The 21,275-nt window shown below is 45.6% G+C and overlaps 1 protein-coding gene and 1 long non-coding RNA gene across 2 annotated transcripts in view; one reads left to right on the top strand and one right to left on the bottom strand.

Moving 5' to 3' along the window:
• Positions 1-21,275, top strand: part of LOC311439598 (uncharacterized protein) — a gene marked incomplete at both ends in the record, with an annotated part of 94,256 nt that overhangs the window by 43,880 nt on the left and 29,101 nt on the right. The window lies entirely within an intron of this gene.
• On the bottom strand, positions 41-1,995 carry LOC311440106. Its single transcript, XR_014695213.1, has 3 exons — positions 1,832-1,995; positions 1,254-1,367; positions 41-667 (listed from the first exon to the last, which is right to left on the bottom strand). It is a non-coding gene; the product is annotated as an uncharacterized lncRNA (long non-coding RNA).

Below are 21,275 nucleotides of genomic sequence, written 5' to 3'. Positions count from 1 at the left end.
CGCTGCAGGGTATTTGTCTTTCCCGTCCTCTCTAAGCAAGGCTGACTCTTCAAGCTTGCCTGGAGCAGCACGAGGTATAATTTGACTTCAGTGCTGGTACTCAGCTACAAGTCTGCCCACGTGGCAGGACTTCTAAATGACAGATGAATGTGCTTGTATGAAAACGTTGCCTTATTTCCCTATCCCTTAGCTAAGTGGAGCTTGTCAGGTGAGCAGTCAAAAAGAAAGTTGAGCAAGGAACTGCTGTCACAAAGCTACCACTTACAAACCACAGCTGAATTTGTGCGCAGTTCATCAGGGGCAGCGGATGACTAAAGATCATTGTGCAATTGAAAATGACATAGAATTTGGGCGAAGTTTAATAAGTGCCTGGCACCTGCAGGTAAGGATGGACAAACATTGAATGTGGGTCCAGACATTGAGCTAAAACCTGTTTTTTTCCCTAACTGAGCAGTAGGACCAAGTATCTTCCTGTCTCCTGCTTCATTACGGCGTTAAGGCTTGTAGGTGCAGCGCACACCGCCCTGTCACAGCAGGCTGCTCTGAGCGCTGCCTCGCTGCTAGCGAGCCGGGCTGCTGGCAGACGCTGGGGTGACGCCGAATTGCATCCTTGGCTGGGAGGGCAGAGGCAGCAACACTTGTTTAGGTAAGCCTGCAAGTGGTCTTCCTATGGAAAAACAGCACAGGAAAAAAAAAAAAAAAAAAAAAAAAAAAGGCAAATAACACCCCAAAGTGATCAGTCCTTCCTTCCAGGTGGGAAGAGGCCAGTGAGCTACCAGGAACGCTGATCCTCACGCTGACAGTGGCAGAGCTGGGCTGCCCAAATTAAAAGCTTCTCAGATGTGATGTGGGTTTGATTTCACCTGGGCTGGAATGGCTGTTTAGGAGGACAGGGGGGCTATTTCCCTGCTCAGGCCATTCTGAGTGCTGCCTTTATTTTCCCCATGTAGAACTTCCTCCTGTCTGAATGTGTTTCGGTGAATCTGTTAGCGTTTCTTCTGTTTGGCAGCTTCAAGTGGCCTGATGCCTAAAGGCCTACTGCCTGCCTCGCTCCTCAAAATAATAATAATTGAATTTGAACAGAAAGTTCAGATTGTTTCCTTTCTGTTACAGCTATCCATTGCATCTACTCTGTAATCCAATAATACACCTCCTGCTTAACTCCAGGTTAGTGGCAGCTCTTAGCATGAGATTTTAGGCCACCTGCAATGCAGTAATAAATTGCTGATCATTAAAGGAGCAGTAACACTTACCTTAATCTAGATTCAGCGTGTTTGGAGTTTAGGTATGTGAGGAAAAAAAGGCTAGAGCCTCCTTAATTGGTATGCTTTTAGAAAACAGAATAAAACTCATCCAGCACCCAGTTACTGGGAAAAAAAAAAAAAAAAAGAAGAAGAAAAAAAAAAAGGCATAAGTGAATATTCAATGTTAAACGATGAAACATGCATCTGGGAAAAAAGTTATAGCCCGTCACCTAAAAGAACCAAAGGAGAGAAAGAGTGTGGCTGCTCTAATGGTTCTAGAAAGAGATGAGCAGTTGCCTTTTGTTTCTGCCACTTTTTCTTTATGGAGGCTTCTGTCCACCCACTTACTGTTACACTGTGCATCTGTAAAATGACCCCGGGGACCCTTAGCTCCTCTGCCATGCCAGCTAGAAAGAGCTGGTCTGGAGAGTACTCCGGGATTTTTCTCAGTTCTTCCTTCCAAATGAAGAGTGATGTTGGCTTGTTAGTTCCGTATCCTAGGGTGTTCTTTTGCTTCACAAGTACTTTAGAAGAGGCATACAGTGGCCTGAGGACTTCCCTCGTTTGCCGGTTTCTCCAGTAATCACCTTAAAATGAATGTGATGTTTGTGTAGCCTCAGTGAAGCTTTCGATTGTAGTTAGGAATCCAACTGGAAATCAATTTACGCTTCAAACAGGTGATGGGAGGAGGGACGTGTAACTCCTCTCTTAGAAAACGCACCCGTTCCCAAACGCTAGCTGGCTGTAAAATGTGCAAACGCTCTCGGTACTGCGCCACAAGAAACAATTCGCATCTCTCCTGAGAGCTCAGCAGCCCTTGTGGAATCAGGTGCTTCTCTTGCAGCTGAGATGCATGCCACAGATGATCCCTTTTTCCCTGATTGCAGAATTCACAGAAACTGAATGATATTACAAATCAGAAGCCTTTCTTGTTCTTAAATGACCCATGGTCTTCGCTGCTGTTTAAGTGTGCCTAGAAAACAGTGACACCAGTGTCTGGATGCATGTCTCTGATGCATAGATACCGCTGACTCCACCACGTGTTACAAGGCTTGTTGTTTGTTGGCATGAAAATGTATTTCTGCCTTAGCAGAAGTCCTCGATAACACTTGAGTATAAAAAAAAATGTGTCTAAGTGAACAGTGAAGCAAAATCAGGGAGTCTTTTACTGCCGTCAAGGACTAACATTTAGATGTCCTAGATGTCCTTTGCTGCGTCACCTAAGACCTACTCTTCATTCTGGGAGAAGGTAGTGAAGCAATCTGCAAAAATCATGACAGGCTTATGTTGTTCCTGTTAATTGCACAGATGCTTTTAAATGCAGCTTCGGTAGGAAAAGGTGGCATTGTTGTGGTTTTTCGTGCATGAAGTGAACGTGGTTTCAGACAATGGTTTTAGGCACGTGAGAGTGTGGGATGAGGATGCTTTAAATTGAAGTTTGTATTTAAGAAGTCATCCTGCATTTGGATCTCTGAGTTCCTCTCTTATAATGACTACTCCAAAGCAGTGATTCTGTTCCTTTGATTCTATTCTATACCTTAGATTTTTTCTTAAACTCTGTGCTTATCTAAAGAAGTCATAGAAGTGGATTTTCATAAGAAAAGATCCAATTTTGGTTTCATGGATAACAGAATATTTGGAAACTGTAGCTGCAGTCTATAGTAGAGAAACAAACAAACAAACAAACAAACAAAAAAAAAAAAAAAAACACATCCAAAATAAGCTTTGTGGCCTGAGGTTTGATGTGGGGATAAGGAAAAAGGGCGATTTATGTTCCCTGAATAATGAGGTTATAAGAGTAAGTTTTTAGGGTTTTGTTTGGAATTAGTTTCGGAGGTTCTCACTTTTGCTTCTGACTAGCCACAAAGAAGTACCAACTTTTCTTTCTTTTTTTCTTTCTTTTTTTCTTTCTTTTTTTTCTTTCTTTTTTTCTTTCTTTTTTTCTTTCTTTTTTTCTTTCTTTTTTTCTTTCTTTTTTTCTTTTTCTTTTTCTTTTTCTGGAAGAGCAGACCAAGGCACTTGTATTTATTGATAATCTCTTTAACCGAGACACACTGCCCGGTGTTCTTGGCAGCTTGCATGAAAGCCAGCTATAAGACCCAATAAAGAAATGTTCCCAGACTGATTAGACACTGGATAAGGATTTAGGCCAAGGAGAGATGACCAAAAATAATGTCAGGTACAGGTCTGAGTTATTCCTCCTCTCCCCTTGCCTTTTCCTGCCTGCAGCCTTAGTCCACTGACGCCGTTGTCTAGGATACAGCCAGACTTACTCTATTCAGCTCGTGTTTTAGATGCAGAGAGGAAGGATGGGCTTGTGGCTAAAGCCTCTCTGTAATGCGTGTGCATGTATGGCATTTAACAAGTCAGTTGTAGTTTTCAGAGCTGCCCTTCCCTTGCAGGGTGCTGGGGAGGCGCACGGAGCTAGGAGGCACGTGGAAAACACAGACAGAGATCACAGCAGGTGGGGGGAGAGAGCCAGGCATCTTAACAGAGTCTGCGTCCTGCAAATGCACCCTTCTTTGTGCTGAGTCTGTGTCACAGGACTGGGAGCGGGGATGAAATCTTCCAGTGAGTTGCTTGCTTCACTGGCATTTAAAGCTGGCTCTTGGAGCATCCCTTCCTGCCCTCCTGGCTGCTCCTGGGGACACAGGAGCTGCGGGCAGCCTCCACGCGCAGGCCTGGGCCAGAGGGTGCTGGGAGCTGGGGCAGAGGCATCTGTCTTTGGTGGGTGAGGGTTAGCAAAGGCCTCTGCTGCTACATGCTGCGTCATCATGGAGCAGCCTTCCCTGGCAGCAATCCCACAACAGTAATCCCAGCGTGCTGGGAACGGGAAGGGCTGTGTTCTGCTGCTGACGGGCCTCTCGAGTGTCCTGGCTGGGTGATTTCGGTGAGGAGCCGGGAGCCCCCTGTTCCCTGCTTGCTTCTGTCAAGGAGCACCCCGGACGTTCTGCTAAGGCAGCTCCTAGTGGGAGACCCTTCACCTAAGGAAATGAAATCTCCTATATCACAGAACCTCATAAAATTGCCCAAAAGGTGCTACGACAGGTAATTGATTTGCTGAGACAGCAGAGGTGGAGGTAGGAGATATTTCCCCAAAGTTTGTGCACTCTGGCTTGATACCTAGGTGCTTGTGCCAGCCAGCCTCTCCCTCCCTCTGATGCAGTCGTTTTCCATGGCATGCAAAATAAACTTCAGAGCAAAGCAATTACCTGGTGTCTCTGGAAAGCAATGCTCTGCCTGTCAAGAGCAGGCGTACAGGAAGGATCCGGCACAACTTTCTCCCTGTGAGCTGCGGGGTTTTAATCAGCATTCTGCACAGGGGAAACTGCAGGAAAACCTCATGTCTGTGGTATTTTGCTGTGTTGCTCTAAATAGGAGCAGGAAATAAGAACAAACAAATCCCCAATAATCACAGCTCATAAATTCTTCATCGTGTGCATGGTCCTTAGGTAGATTCTGGCTTCAGTCCGCCAGGGGAGGGATGTGACAGCTTCCAGGCACAAAGTGCTGCCCTCTGTGCAGCCCACAAATTGCTGTGTGCGCTAACAGCGTGCTGACGGGCTGGGCTGGTTAACAGGAAAGAGCTCTTGACTGAAACCAGGCCATTTTTCCCCTTCAAAGCAGATCTATTTTCCCATCAGTGTGTTTCGTAGTAATTCAGCGATGCCCAGTTTGCCACGCCAGCAACATTTTCCCTAGCTGCTTAACAACCACGCTCAGAACAGGAGCTGCAGCATGTCTCATTATTCTGCTCCAAAGGCAGGTAGGAGAGGAGGGGTAGATGCAAAGGAAACATCTGTTCCCAAGCACATCATAAGTAAGGTTATACTGCCAACTGCAGTCAGCATCCCTGCAGCAGCTGTACAAGAGGAATGAAATGAGAGGAAGGAGAAATCAAGATGGGAAAGTGTTACTGGCTCTATCTGCTGCAGTGCCTTTAACCCAAGCTTAGTATCTTTGTGATTTAAAATATTCAAGGAGCTGCTTCGTGACGGTCCATTTGCGAAGCCAGATGAAAGCTCTGAGTCGTTATCATCATTGTGTGCAAAACTGGGAAGAGTCAATGCTGGAGAATTACACTGCGGAGCTGTAAAGGGTCCAGACCCACGGGCCTGGGAGGAGGTCAGGCCACTGCAGCGCAACGAATGTAGGAGCTGAGGCAAGCCTTGGGCTTTGCTGGGTGTGCTGTTGGCTCTGTCTGTCCTGATCAGGTCGCCCAGGTCCAGGCGTGCAGAGGTACAGGTCAGAGGGGCCTGGGGGAGGCTGCCAGGATAGCAGCGCCATCGGCTGGCACTGCTGGCATCCTTCTGGCACGAACCAGCAGGTCCTGAGGCAGAGAAAATCGATAGGTGCTGCTCAAATGCTCGGCTTAGCTTGTTTTGTCTTGATTCTCGCAGTTTTCTTAGGGGTACAGGTCTGGCTTCAACCTGCTTGTTACGAAAATCCAGGGAAGCGCTTGGCTATGACACCAGCTCTTTGCATCCCCTTGATGTAATTCATGTTTACTGTAATTTCAGATGAAATTCTAATGGGGGTATTTGACAGGACACTGTTCAGTCTGCAGGGCATTACCCACCACGCACTGCATCTTGCTTTCTAGAAGCTACTGCCACAGGAGAGTTTGAAAACGTCTTTCTTGTGCTGGGTCTGTCTTTTTTTTTTTTTTTTAACATTGATTTTTTTCTATCATTTTCAGCGTGAGTTAGAGGACACTTTCCTCCTGCCACTCCAGCGTCTGAAAAGATAAAGCAGTCTGCTCATGGTATTGCTGTGGCTATTTCAGCCTGGCTACAGTCAGTAGAAAATAGTATTTCAAAGGTGCTCTAAGGTTGACTTTGTCTTTCAGCTGCCTCTTAAAAAGCACAAACGCGCCAGTGCGCTGTAGCACAGAGCTGAGCAGCACACGAGCAATGCAGGCCGGGGGATGGTGCCGGGCTGCTGGCACATTCAGGCACTGGGTGAGGACAGGACAAACCCACCCCAAAAAAACAGAAAGTTGGGAAAACCTGATGCTCTTTTGACTGTACGTGACTTGAGCAAACCTGGTGTCATTGAGTGTGTTATGTTTTAGCTGGTATTAAAAAAAAAATGCAGTCAGGGTGAGGTCAAGCAGAAGAGTTTACTCTGATTTTAACCAGCAAACCAAGCTAAGTAACCCATGGGATAGGTCACAAGAGAAAGAAATGATGCATTTGGGGCACTACTTCAGCCCCTGCCAAGAGTAGCTTTGGGTGAGCTACTTGCTCTTGATTGAATTCTGGGCCTCATCCAGAAAGGGAGAATTTCTAGGTGCCTTTTCTTTTTTTTCTTTTTTTCCCTCTCTTGGAGGCAGATTCCGTCAAGAGCCCGTGGGCCTGGCAGGGACAGGTTGTTACTCTCGCTGTTAAGCAAGGATGGAGATGGGATGTGTTGCTCTTACCCTTGACTGACTGCCACCAAAGCTTGTGTGGTCGAGCCCCTTCACAGCTGGTTGTCCTCTGTTCACTTACTGCCTTTAGCAGCAATAAAAAAAGAGTTGTTTTCGGGTGCTGAGACAGGAAGGTGGCTGTGGGGCTGCTCGGTGCACTGGAAGCATTCAGGAGTGAATAAAGGTGCTTGTTTTTTTGCCGTGGTATTCAGCAGGCCCAGAAGGTTGGTGCTCTCAGGACAGAACACCTGTGGAATATTTAAGATGGGAAGCCAAATGAGCTGGGCCTCTCTGTGTTTTTTAAAGGTTTCAGGAAAACTCCGGAGACAGTAGCCCAGAAATCTGACCCTTTAATAAATGAGAAAGCAAACTTTGTTTAATACTCTCTAGTTCAGAGAAGATGCTCATGGCAGATGCTGTTTATTGAAACAAAAGCTTGATGGGTTTTGCTAATGATGGTGTATCCTAGGAAATATTTATGTTCTGGGAATAGTCTGAGCTGTGATCTTTTGGTATGAGGTTTTATTGATGGCGTCTAGTACACAGTTATGGCAAATCTATTCCTTCTTTTGAGTTATATATATTAAACCTTTTCTCTGTCATTAGTTTTCCTGTCCTCAAAATGAGAATTAGCAATGCAGGATATTATGATATGGGGGAAAAGATGAATTGTTACTCTTTAGAAAGGTAATTAACCTCCAAAGGTGGCTGCTAGAGAGCCATTATAACATCCACTGTACTCCACTTCAGCTTCAGTCTTCCTCTGTCTTCCTCCAGCTCTCTCCGAGGTGTGCTGTTTATCAGAGCAGCTCAGTGAATGCAGGAAGATGGATACCTTCAGCACGGCACCTGCAAGAGGCAGGATCTCAGACCGCTGCCTCTCACCAGCACAGCACCCCATGCCTTTCCATCTCCCCGTCAGGATGTGCGGCAGGGCTGCGACCTTGGCAGTGCCCCGAGCGGCTGCCAACAATCTCTGGTGATGCTGATTAATCGTGCTCACTCGGTGCAGGGGGAGCTGCTCGTTAATTCAAGCCTGAATGAAGGAAAGGGGAGCAGACCCCTTTGGCGAGGGTCCTTAGATCAGGTCTGCTGATTTATGTCAGGGAAAGAGGGCTTTACGGAAAGCACATCGAGCTTGTGGGAGAGAGAGGAGGGGCAAAGAGCATCCCTCTCGCTGGCAGCTCAGGTTTGAATCCCGGTCTGAGAGTACTGTAGTGTTGATAGAGAAATATTTAGCTTGTCTACAGGCAGTTGTTTGCTAGTAAACAAGAAACATTGTTCCAAACAGAGATGATTAACAGTGACAGAAAAATTTAGGAACTGGGTAGAAAGCTTTATTCTGCCTTGATCACAACTACCCATTATGTCAGTAGGTTCCGATTTCTCAGACTAATGGTGGGTGTACACTCATACAAGTATGCAACTGTGCACTGATCTCGCCCTCGAGGGACTGTGGATTTATCTCTAATGCTGTCAGATTTATTTACAAAAGATAGAGTGCATTTACAAATGCTCCATTGTGCTCTGCTGTTTGGAACAGAGGGAGACCTGGTCCCAGTGGATACGGCAAAACGAGGAGGAGGTTTTTAAGGCTTTGCCCTCCCAAATCAAGTGGCTGCTGACTGCTAATTGAAACCATGGAGTTTCTATCAGAATGCATGGGAAAAGGAGAACACAGTGAGGGTTTAATGCTGAATGCCCTGCAAAGAACATATGTTTTGATGCAGTGTTGACAGAGTGCTCAACTTGCTATGCCAATAATAGCAATATCAATTATTGTGACCTTTTGCTGCTGCTGCTGTTGTTGTTCCAATGCGTGTCTGCCTGCTATGACAGTTTGGGTCTCTGTCGTCCTTCAGTGACCAAACTGTGGTTGAGCTCATTTAGCTTTTTCACCAGAAAAGCTAGAAAAGTGGTGGACATGATCAAGAGAGATCTCGGATAGGAACTTTCCTGCTGGATGTCAAATTGGTAATGAGTAAATGTTTCTGGTTATTTGCTAGATCCTTCATGTCATTGCCCAGGTGGGTTTGCACATGCAATCTCTAACCCTGGGGTGAATACACTAGTTAGTCCAGGGCAGGTTTCTAGGCAGTTTGAGTGTTTCACTCCCTCCATTTACACGTCTGTTGCAGTGCTTGTATCCAGACGTGGTCCCAGAGCTGTACATCCATTTACCGTCCCCATCCATAATGTGGTTAAACCTTTCTGCACATGAATCTCCACAGAAAAAGCAAAACTGTTCTTTTACAAAGAAAAAGATTCTGCTTATGCTAGAGGCACATTGATTTCAGCAGGTAATGAGCTCTCTTTAAAACTGGGCACTTCAGTAAGTAAGGTATCCAAATGCTGTGCTGAGAGATGTAAATCCCCATCGGTATGCAGAGACAGGAGTGCACCTGAGCAGCTGCTGGATCTTTCAGGTATGGGAAACTGCAGTTGCATGAACACAACTCGTTCAAAAAGGAGAATTAACCTACTCCTAGTGCCTCTAATTGTACTGTTCATATTGTGTTAAAACATTACATGACACATCTCTTGAAGTGCGATGCTCACTTGGATCCATGGGTTACAGCCTCCCCCAGTCAATGGGAGTCTTTGCACTGATCTTGGCAGGCTCTGGACAGCCGTAGGCAGAGAAGCTGGCTTTGTCTGCAGAATGCTGAAGGAACAGCACCCCTCTCCTGTGCCACCAGAGCTGACTTCATGGAGTCATTCTCCTCAGGTTCTTGTTGCCCTCCAGGCAGGAGGCAGATTTCCTGTGTATATCCCTCTATCCCTGTGCAATCCTTGCCTGGTAGTCATGCTTTATGAACAATCCTCCTCCACCAGAGGGGTGGCTTCTTAGAGCTTTGACTCTGAGAGGCTTTGCAGGGGAGGTGTTTCCTCCCAGCAAACAGTAGTGTGTCTCCTGACAAATGACTCCAGTAACAGAATTGTGAATTTGTGTGGGTTTGTTTCTCTTTGCTACCTCTGCTGCTTGAAGTATTCTCAGGAAGGTCAACTGACCTTTATTGAGCATGAGCCATTGGCAAGATGGCATCCATAATGAATGTACTTCAAGCAGCCAGTGCTCCAGCACGAGTGTTTTAACATTTGACCCCGTCAGAACAAATAGTGGTAGGCACGGAAGTTGCTTGACTCCTTTTCCTAAAGGAGAGCAGCTTCCAACTGGTGCGCCAGATAGTGTGTAGAATGGTATACTTGGAGTTTAGCTAGGTAAATGCCAGAAAAATAATGGTTGCAGTCTTTTGTTTAGTTAACTTGAGAGCACTTTCTGTTTGGGTAGTTTTGCTTGTTTTGTTTTTCACAGTACCTATGAGCTGGGTTGCTGCCTGGGCAGATGCAAAGGTTACTAATCTCCTGGTATTGCCTGGGCTCATTACAATCCTGCCTGCCCTGAAGGAGAGCTGCCTCCATTAAATCATAAAGGTACACATCGGTGCTGTCAATACCAGGCTTCAGGCATGTATCACCTACTTCTCATTTCCTACGGTGCCAGACACAGCATCATCTGCTTCATGTTAACCAGCATTTTTAGTAGTTAGTGCTCACCTTGCAACTCTTGCATATCATGATGGAAGTTGTTTGCCTGTTAGCTACCAGCGAAGCCTCCAAGGCAGCGTGTGCTGTACGTGCAGCGCACCCTGCGCTGAGAAGTGGCCACGTGTGGCAGCGTGCTAGCCTGGGCCTTGAGGGAATACAGTGAGACAGAGGGGAAATGAAGGTCTTCATCACCGCGCTTGTGGCTTTTAATCCCTTCTCTCTTCCTTTTCCCAAGCCAAACAGAACGGCCTACGCTAAGCTGCATACACAAGCGTGCATGTTGCTGAAGTAGCCCTCTCTCTGCAGTGGGGTTTTTGCCCCATTACCATCAGGCCAGCCAAGCATGGGGTCAGCCATGGGCAAACAGCAATGGGAAACCCCAGTTCTCCGCTGTCAGCGAGAACAAAAATGGGAACCTCCCTTCTGGGGGGAAAAGGTGCTCACACCAGCCAGTGCCTCAGCAGCCACAACGTGACTGCTTTGCAACTTTGCACAACATAAGGGATGTGGCATTTCACTCTGTGATAGCATGGCTTTCTGCTCTTGTGAGCATTATGCTTATTATACTCTTCTTGATGTTTTTTTTGGTCTCCTTGGGAGAACCACTTGCAATTCTGAGATGGACCAGGTTTCCGGTTTAGTGTCTTCCAACATCTTTTATAAGAATTGCCTCTTTTTCTTTGGAACTTGGATCTTACAATGTATCATTTATGTAGGCAGAGACCAGCCATACCCACTTGAGCATCTCTGCTTTCCCACTTGTACAGTGCTTACAAACGTACTTCTGTTTCATGCTATGCTCATAACTGAACTAAAATGAACTTTGCTTTTGCTGTTGTACATTGGTACTAAGTTTAACAGCCAAAAATCATCTGCACCAATTGTTTGGGACCAAAGCTCTCTGACTCCCCATCCACACTCCCTGGCTCAGCCAGTGCTCTGCAGCTCTCCTGTGACACTGGGGCCACGCGAGGGGACAGCTCTCAGCAATCTCGAAGAGCAAATTAGAATCACTTTGTGGGATTTTCACTTTCTTTGAAAACTAAAACAGTACTGCCTCCTCTGTGCAGACGTGTTGGTAAGTGATATATTTTTTTATACATCTATATGAAGGTCAGGTCTGTAACTGCAATCTTAGGTTTTCCCATGCCCTTTTACACAGGCGTAATGCTCATATGCGCCCTGCCCAGCAGGTAGGGACTATCTCAGCCCATCAGCAGATGTGGTCTCTGAGAGCAGGAAGGAAAGAAACAGCAGTGCTCTTGAACTGGAGGCTGAAGAAGCAAGTTATTTCTGACTTCCTCGCCCAGAGTACTCCTCAGAGGTTACTGAAGCCTTCACCCTGCAGGCAAACCAAGGCTACATGCTTAAGGCAAGAGAAGGAAATAAGTAGCTGAGGCTAAAACTTACTAGGAGACCAGGACTTCTTTGGCTAGGGGCTTATTTTCAAATAAAGATGGGATCAGCATCACAAATACATGACTTTTTGTATGCTGTCAGCAGGGCAACCATTTTGCCAAATACAAGAGGAGGATAAAAGCAGACAAATTGTGCAGAAACAGCAGTAACTAGTCAAAGTGGAATATGTAGAATTCACCAAAAGGAAATGTTACAGTAAAAGTCTGGAAAGGACCCACGGTAGTCACCTGGCCAAGTCCCTGCCTTGATGATTATCTGTGTATGTTATCTAGCTTATCGGTTCTTAAAGGAGACTTCCATTTCAAAATCCTGCTCAAAAACTGTACTCTGGGATGGTTTGGATCCAAACCAAATGTGCCAAAATTTATTTACATGTTGTTAGACCAAGTTAAGGTCTAAAACTCAGACACTGCAGATTTCAAAGGCATGTTCATATCTGGACTACTTGTTTCTTTTCTGCTTTTAGAGATTTTATCTGATGTGAATGAGCTTGACCCATGCTCTGAGCTGACTGGCAGCCATGCTGTTGTAGTAGCAGATCATCAAATTTCAAGTGATACGTCCACGTGAGCCTCCATATAGCTTCTACTGAGTTGGAGGAACTTGCATGTGGTCACCCAAAAGGGACTAGCTGGACAACCTCTGATCTCCTTTTGAAGGACAGTCGTCCTTGCAGAATCAGAGATCCATCTGCCTCTACTAAAACACAAGCAGCTACCTCTCTGGCTGTGTTGCGTCCTGTGGGCAGAGTTTTCAGGTCTATAAAACGTAACCTTCTACTAGGGGGTCTCCTCCATCAGCAGCATTGCTGGGATTTTGCTGTGTTAGGGCACCACGGGGGTGAATTTGTTCCAGGAGGCCTGTTAATGGATCCTTTTGGATAGATAGGAGGTGAATGGCTCTTCATGTGAGTGTGCAATAACCTTTCTGGTAGTGACCTTATATTGATGCTTGATCGTTGTGTGCAGGTGGGTTTATCCTTCCTTATGAGGACTTCCAAAAACCCCCTTTGATTACCAGAAGATATGCAGAAGAAGTAACAGTGCAATAATCATTTGATATACTTAAAAAATGGTGAGCTTTTATTCCTTGGTTCCTAATTCTGCGCTCATCCTGACTTCAAGGTTTGAACTATACTTGTAAAGTTCTTATCAACTGCTAAATTAAAGGAGCCTACTTTTTTCCTGTACCTCAGATTTAGATAAATGCAAAATCAGGAGTTGCTTGAACTCATTTGAGATGAAATAAAAGAAAGATGAGAGAGCGCACTTGGCGATGGAAGTATTTCAGGGTGTTATCACGTATCGCCTGAACACTTAGATTCCAAGGTGATACATACCTAAAAATGCCAAAGACTGATGTATCTGACATTATCTCACCCTCTAAATGCTTGGTAAAATTACAAGAAAGCTGAAACAATAAAGAAGAGGGTTTTTCCTCTTTTTATAGCTATACCTGTGACAGTTACCCTTAAGATAGCCTGTCACATTTTTTGATAAAAGGTCCATCTTCAGTTTTAAATGGGAGGTATCTATGCTGAGGCATACATTCAAAAGCACTTTCTATAAACAGTCTCTCAGGAGCCTTTAGCTCCCTGCTAAAAAAAAAAAACAACTCGTGAGTCGAGCTGTCCTTGCTGCAGGAGGCAGGTAGGAAGCCTGGCAGAGGCTCAGGGGCTCCGTTTCAGCTTGTGTGGCGTCAAGCCCAGCTCCAGCTCTGCGCTGCTTTGGCCCTTGGCACGTCACTTCCATTTATCCCCTGTGGGGGCGGAGGCAGGCTGGTTTGTGTGCACACGTGGGGGAGTTCAAAGCCATCCTGCAAAGGCAAAAATGGCTCAGGTCAGTGAGGAGCTGGGCTCTGATTCCTCTCCTCTCCTGGAAAATCTGGGGCAGCTCTTGGGAAGTAAATGAAGCCGCGCTCTGCTCTTGCAAGCAACTCTCTTTTAGGCATATGTCAAATTTATGTGGCTTAGAAGAAAAAGTAGCAAGGATTTAGGCCAACTCCTCGCCAGGTGTAGCGTGATGTGATGTCTTTCACTCCCAGGGAACCATGTCTGTTACTCCACGTAAGGATCTGTCTCCAAGTCTGCTGGGAGCAGACAGGCATCTGTTCCCCGACCTTCTGCAGCAGCAGCTACAGGATTTTGGATGAGGGAGAAGCCTGTAATGAGCCCGAGACTCTCCTCCACCTCTCTGCAGCCCCTCCTTTTAGCGCATAGAGTGTTTTCAAGAATACTTGCTTGCAGAAAATGCATTTTGTTCGTGGTGAAAAGACCCTGAATTCTGCTGGAGGGAGGACCCCTTTCTCCCCTTCCATGCACGCCCTGCGTCCAGTAGAGATTCATTTAAATAAAAAAAAAAAATAAAAAATAAATAAAAAATAAAAAATTCAAGTGCCCTCCAGGGTGAATTTATTAAACCATTCTGCCAGGAGGGAAGGGAAAAGACTGCATCATGCTTTCCTGCACTGAAGGATCTGGGTGGCTCTGCAGCACAGCAGGAAGGCAGTGATGGACAGAGGTGTTACGTGAGCGTGGGGGTGCGAGGAGTGCTGTGTGGGCACAGGCTGTGCGATACGAGGAGAAACAGAGACTAGCAAGAACCCCTTCTTTGAGACAGAGACTTCTAAAGCCTTTTTCTGAAAGGAGATACCTAGTAATAGACTTGGAAGAGGAAAAAAAAAAAAAAAAAGCAGAATAGAGCCTGCTGCAGTGGTGAACTCAATGCTGCCACCCAGAGTAGCTTTTTGCATAATATATGATGCTCTCTGTGGATCTGGAGACTCGGAAGATTAAAGCAGATGATCTTTCTGCATGTAAAGCAGCCAGAGACAGCATGATGGATCATTACTGAATACGTTTCTGGCCATGCATAATTGTGCTCTGATCTTCCTTGTTGAAGTACTATCACCATCTCTCTGCCTGACTACATTACTTGACTTGTAAGAGCCCCAAATATTCTTTACTACTTGGTGTTTTGTCCATAGCCCCCATAGCTGGGGTCACTTAGAAGCGTATACTGCTAGCTATAGGAAAATGTTAAAAGGGCACTAAAACATGCTACAGTGGGCCAGCAAGTCGCATTGGGTAATTGACTGTGTGTAGGCTCTGGGAAATACGTGTGTGTTAAGATGTTTCAGAGGCATGTGGCTTGTTGGTGGGTTTGGGTTTTTTAACCCTTGGTGGTTAGTTCAGCATTGACTGATTTGTAATGGCAAATGCCAGTGCAAAACAACAGAGAGGGGATGGATTCTTGTCATGTCGTTTCCATTTGACATCTTATCAGACAAATACTGATAGTATATTGTGCGGTGTGTATACTGAGGTGTGTAGTACAAAGATTTTGTGAATGATGCAGAAAGGAAAAAAAAATCTGTATTGCCTACAGAAAAATCTGCAATGCCACAAGCAGGCTGTGTGATTTGGTGTAGTGACAAGAGCGCTGTGAGCTTGCCCAGATTTCAGCACCCTGGGACACGAGCACCGAGATGCAGGCAGGTATCAGTCTGCACAGCCACGCGGCTCTCCTGGGGGCGGGCTTTGTGGTGGCACGGCTCATGTTGCTGGCCCCTGCACTGGCTAGGAGAGACTCGCTTGCTGCGTGCCTGTATGCCTGGGGAGTGTCAGCTAGTTAGTGTAGCTCCTAATTTACCCCTTGCATTAAACAAGCCTTTACTGCATGTGGTATTTAAGAACATGCAGGTGCCTTTCACTCCTTAATAATTGCATGTGAGATATGCAGAAGCTTCCAGAAAATGTTCCTTCCTCCTCCTGCCTCCTCCAGTTCAATAAAGCAAAGCTGGAAACTTGAGGAAAGATTTATATTGGACTTATGTTCAGGTATTTTTGCCTCAGAAATAGATGGTGAAAGTTTGTGAAGTAAGGTTTAAAATGGTGGTGTTACTGCTTCACTTAAATCCCAGAAGCATTTCAACAGCGTCTGTATTTCAGCACTTATCATATTGGCAATTACCCTTGATATATGTAAGTACAGATATAACCTACCTACAGTCATCAGTTTATATCCAGCATTACTGTTGGTCCCTGATACTGTGCTGTGTTAGGTTGTAATGAACAAACACACTCATCATATTTGCTTTCTAAGCTTTTTTTTTTTTTTTCCCCTCTAGAAATGTGAGGGTTTTTAATCTACATTATGGTATTATGCTATTTGCATGCTGCTGCTGAGCCCATTGGATATAACCTTCAAGGGTATTGATGCTTTCTATTTTCAACATTTTAATTTCTGTCCCTAAAAAGAGATGTCAATAGGCAAAAAGTGCACTTTAACACCTTATTATGCAGCTCAGCTCCGTCTCTAATACTATTTGTCACTTATTCAAAACTAAAGAATTCATGCTATAAATATCCCCTGTGGTATTTCCTATGTGATAAATAAGTGATACGAATAACATTTTCACTCTTAAAGATGTCAATAGTTCAGCATATAGCTAATAGAGGTATATTTTTTTTTCAGTGCTTCCATTTTTTCTTCAAGATGTCTGAAATTTTCTTCCATCTGATTCCTGTTTGCATAGGAAATACAGAAATACAAAATGGCATGTTAATAGAAAGTAACCGGTTGCCTCTAGGCAGCAGAAGTTTGTCTTTTCCTGACCTTAAAATATTTGGTTGTCGTGAGTCACAGGGAAGGGAATCGCTTGGCTTGGCTCTTGCTTCAGCTCCATTTTCTGTGAGCGCTCTAATGAGGGGCAGAGGATCCCTGTCCATCCCCAGTTTCACTGCAAGGTGTTGACAGAGTCACTGGAAACTTACTTCATGGCAGAAATCACTGCCGTGCTGAGCAGCGGCCTGCCTGTGTGGCTTCGGCTCTGCTCATCTTGAAGGGGGGGCCCCGAAGAACAGCTTACAGGCATTCCTTTCACGTTTTCTATGGTTGCTCTTGAGGTTTTACCTGCATCAATTCCAGCCCTTGCCTGTGAGGAGAGGCCAGCCCAGGTCTCACACCGCAGCTCCACGTTTCTGCTGAACAGTAAGTTGGTGCAAACTACCTACCTACTGAGGGGAGTGCGCCAGGTAAGCACGAATGGAAAAGAAAATCTGGCAGCACAACAAGAAATCAAGCATTTGTGCTAGTTGCTGCTTTTGACCCCACATCTCAGTTAAAAGCATTCTGTGCTGCAGCTGCTTGGGCCATGCAGACATCCCCTGTGAGCAGTCACGAGTGGTTGCAAGCCACAGGGGCTAGCCCAGAAGTGGTTCCACAGCCCAAAGCCCACCTATACTGGCATCCTACTTAAAATCTGCATATCCTTGCTGTTGCAATTGCTTTCCTGCCTCTGGATGACCATTAGTGCAGAGCAGCTTCTTGTTCAGGTGCTGGGGAGGGGTGGGAGCAAGAAGTACCAGATTTCACCTTGGGCTCCAAAGAAACGGGGAGGCCTGGAAATACACGAGGGGATCGGGAAGCGCAGAGAGGGATTTAAAACCACGGCAGCAATGTCTGCATGGAGCGGGCAGGAGAGGCCCTGAGAAGAGTGTGCGTGCAGGAGCGATGGGTGTCTGTGGTTCTCTCCCCATGCCTCTTTTTTTTGCCTGCTGGTTGCCTGTGCCCCCTGCACTGCACTAGAACAACCTGAAAACTGCTCAAACCTCAGGATGTGGGAAAAAATTTTAGGTAGAAATTTGTACTATTTGGAGATGTCTGCGTTTCCTCCAACCATGTAGTCGTTTTCTGAAGGCAGCATCCCAATGGCACCTCCCTGGGCTGGTTACCCTTCTAAAAGCAGTCCTGGCTGCGCCTTCTGCTGGGCTGCACACAGAGGCTATGCTAAAAAAGCAGCAGCGTAATGGGCTGTTAATTGTGCCTCAGGCAGGTTGTTGTTGCTTTTCGTGTAGATGCAGGAGGTATCTAGTGCTAGCAGCTGAAAGCTGCTCTTTGATGCCCTCAAATTTCAAAGGTTAGCACAATAGCTAAGAATTGCACAGCACATCTGCGGGATCCTGCAGAGTACTGGCCAGAGCTCTTCACACAGAAACACTGAAAGAAACGTGTGAAACTCTCAGCCAAGCTCAAAGCACCGATGAGACCCTCTGCGTCCCTTGGTTTGAACTCAGAGGCTTGCTCTCAGAGCATTGTCTGTGCTAACGTGGGCTCTCTGAAGTTTTCCATTAGCAGCATCTCTAGCTAAATGGAGATTTGTCTTTTTTTTTTTTTTTTTCTTTTACACTGGAGGGACTTGTGGGAAAATTACTGGTTTAATACAGCAGGAGGATGACAATAGAGCGGCATTAGAATTTTTAACTAAGGGCTATGGATTGCCCAAATTGCTATTTCCTTCAGAAATTATGGTGTCTACAAGAGGCAGCAGTCTGTCACGGCTCTGAGATGACTGACTTCTGTGTTTAATGGAAGCCGACAATAAGACTCCTCTTGTTGCAGATCTGTTCACCTATAATTATTATCGAGAAGTCATAAGAAAGTATTTCCAGCAGCACGTCTTAGTCAGATGGGAATAAATTGTTATCTGAAAGCCAGACACAATTTCCACTGAAACTGGAAAATTTTCAACTTAAGCTTCTCAGCTACAAGATTTTTGTGTCCCTAAAATGTGTCCCTTTGGAGTTCAGAAGTTTTTGTTGCCTTTTTCTTTCTTTTTTTTTTTTTTTTTTGTCAGCCACCTCTTAGGCATAGTATGTTGTTTTTTTTTCCTCTCTAGAGACATTTTAAGACAGTGCACTGAGGAACTAGCTCGTGCCAGTCATCCCTGAGCACAACCAAAAAGCCTTGAAAGTGATGAAATGGGTTTGTGTCATCTGTGAACGCATTGATATTCATCCCTATTATCTTTCACATTTTCACTTCAAGCAGCACATAATTTATCAGCTCTGTTGTCAAATGCTGCATGTAATTGTGTTTAGCAGAAGGCTCGGTGGGAAGGAGGGGAGGAGAACGGAAGGGGGGAAACCGTTCCCTTCTTCCCAGGAGAAGGGTGAAGCAGCACTTGTTTTGAAGTTGCTGACCGTCTCCTCGTTTCAAGTAGTCCCACAGCACCATGGTGCTAAAGTGGAGCAGCACGTGAAATGTACAGAAGTAGTTCAGCAGGGGCAACCCAGGTAAATGGAACAACACAGAGCACACGACTGGAAATGCTGTGAGGGTTTGCCAAGCAGCCCCACCGCTCGCTGCCTTTACTGAGAACACGAAGTCACCTGGGGAGGGGACGTGCACTGCTGTGCTCTCCCAGGATCTGCCTTACGTTAACTGAGATGGTTTAGCCCTTGCAGCCTCCTTCAGGTTTATGGATATGATTCAACTAACATACAGCACTGCCTCCACATGGCATGTCGGTTGCAAACGATGCTGGGAAAAACCTACTGACGTGCTCAAGCTTTTGTAGGAGACCCTGGATTTCCCTCCGTTCCCTGGCTGTTGTGCATTCAACAGCCACAGAGTCACAGCAGAAGACCTGACAATTACTTCCCTTAGTGTGCTTCACACAGCTGCTAATTAAGCAGCTAATTAAATCACATTGTTAGTACACACGTAGGGAATACACCTATATAGGTAGAAAAATGCGAAGAGGACAACCTGTGTCTGGATAAGGGGCTCCATTTCATTCCTTGGGATAAGGCTGTTGTTGGCTGGGATAGCTGATGGTCCCATGGCTCCTCCTTTTCTCAGCATGGCCCGTTTGGCTTCTGACAGCAGGGCAGTACTTCTGAAGACTTTCTCACCTACGTCACTGTCCAAGAAGCCCAGGTAGATTCTCACCCAGCTCCTTTGCATCTCTTGGATGTGACTAAATGATGTTGGAAGCATCTAAATCTTTCTGCTAGCTGTCACCTCTCACTCTGGAGGACGAGTGATGTAGGGAGCACGTTGTGATGTGACAGACACTGAGGTGGATTTCACCATGTCTGGTAAGGCAGATTGGGAGCCTAATAGGCTCAGCGTCCCCAGTGTGGGGCAGCCTAAGTGTAATAATATTGAAGGAAATAATTCCTCTTTCCTGGCCTGTTCTTGTGATCCAGAGTGGAGATTTTTGAATCACAGTAAAACTACGTGTTCTCTGGAGGTGCTTAGCTCACGGTGAAAATGTTGTGACCCAGAACTTCAGCACTGTATGATCTTATGTTAAGGCTGTTTTCAAAGATGTTTCACGATGTTTTCAAAGAGAGGAGTTGTTCTTCAGTTTGGTTTGGTTTCCCCGATGACAGAACACTGCTGTGTCTGTATAGAGGGGCATGCTGCAGTATCAATACATGGGCAGAAACTTGTTGGGCTTTGCCTTTTTCTCTGTTTAGTGCTGAGTCTGGGCTGTGAACCTTAGTTGGTGTTGCCTGCTTGAATAGGACAAAACAAGGTAGGCAATGGGATGGTCATGGGCATAGTGAGACCGGACAAGGCAACTTGAAAAGCTCTGTCAGGATGAATCAAGCAGTGAGCACCGGCTCCTGCAAAGTGTATATGGCTCTGCCGTGCCGCCTCTCCTCCAGCAGGCAGGGAGCAGCTTCTCCCTGCCTCCATCTCCTGCCGTGATAAAACCATGCCCCATGCTGGCTGCGAAGGAAACGTCTTGTGCTGCAGCTCCACGCTTGAGAAGGAAAAAATGGAAATAGGACATGTGGCTTCTCTGGAGTGTCAAGTGTTTGGGAGTGCTAACGGTGACGAGTGCCTGTCTTAGGAAGAGAACGGGGGATGTGAGGGGTTTGAGCAGAAAGGGTTGCCAGACTGGTAGCTTGATGTGAGCCCTCACTGTGCCAGAATAGCAGCTTGTCCCCTGATAATAGATTAGCAGAAATTTCTATGTCTCTGCAGCACATTAACAGCGGTTTGCCTCTCTGTTTTGTTACATAAATAGGAACACAGCTAAAGCTTAATCTATCAGACAGATTTTCTTTGCTTTTTTTAAATAATCATCAGACATTCTCATCAGTTTCATCCTACAAGCAAGGCTTTAAAGAAAAAAACCCACCACCTGAAGAGCTGGCTGAACAGTTGCTTTTCTTATGGAACCCATAGCTATTTCATATTTTGCACGTCTGTCTTTTTAGGAGCACAGGGGAGAAAGAGCTGCTCTCTCCAGTCAGTATGAAGACAAGCAGAACTTGAGCAACTGGGGAGAGAGGACAAACTGCCACAGCAATGCCAAAATTTCTGGCTCATATCTTGAGCTCTGCTCCTCGTATGTCAAAACTTGGAAGTCTAACTGGGTGAATAAACCTCAGGCCGTAAAATTCATAACGGTTTGGGTTTCAGCCAGCTCTTCACTGGGGATTTTGTGGGTCCAGTTCTAATTCTTCTTTCCATTTGGCATTTGGGAATCGCGCTATTCACACAGTCCTAGAAACTAGGTAGCTTTTTATTATTGCTGTTTTACTTATTGAGTGCTGTACTTGTTACCCTTACTGGTCAGAGTTTCACAAATATTTAAAATAAGCTTGCTATGTATTTCTGGAGGGTTTGTACTTACTGCTTAGAAGCTAAATGGACTTGATATTTGTTAAAACAACAAATTCTGATACCACTGATAGTTAACCTCAAGCCTCGCTGTGGTGAGGGCAAATACCATCTGTGACAGCTTTCTTTAAGCAATTTTGCAAATAGTGACTGTTTCTTTCATGGGCAAATTGCTCTTCATGTTAAGATCCTTGTCTAAAGTCACGTTAGTATAGTTACATCACAATACTT

This window comes from Aythya ferina (assembly GCF_964211825.1).
Source record: "Aythya ferina genome assembly, chromosome: 7".
Classification (NCBI taxonomy): Eukaryota; Metazoa; Chordata; class Aves; order Anseriformes; family Anatidae; genus Aythya; species Aythya ferina.
This window is presented reverse-complemented; position numbering and strand designations above follow the sequence as displayed.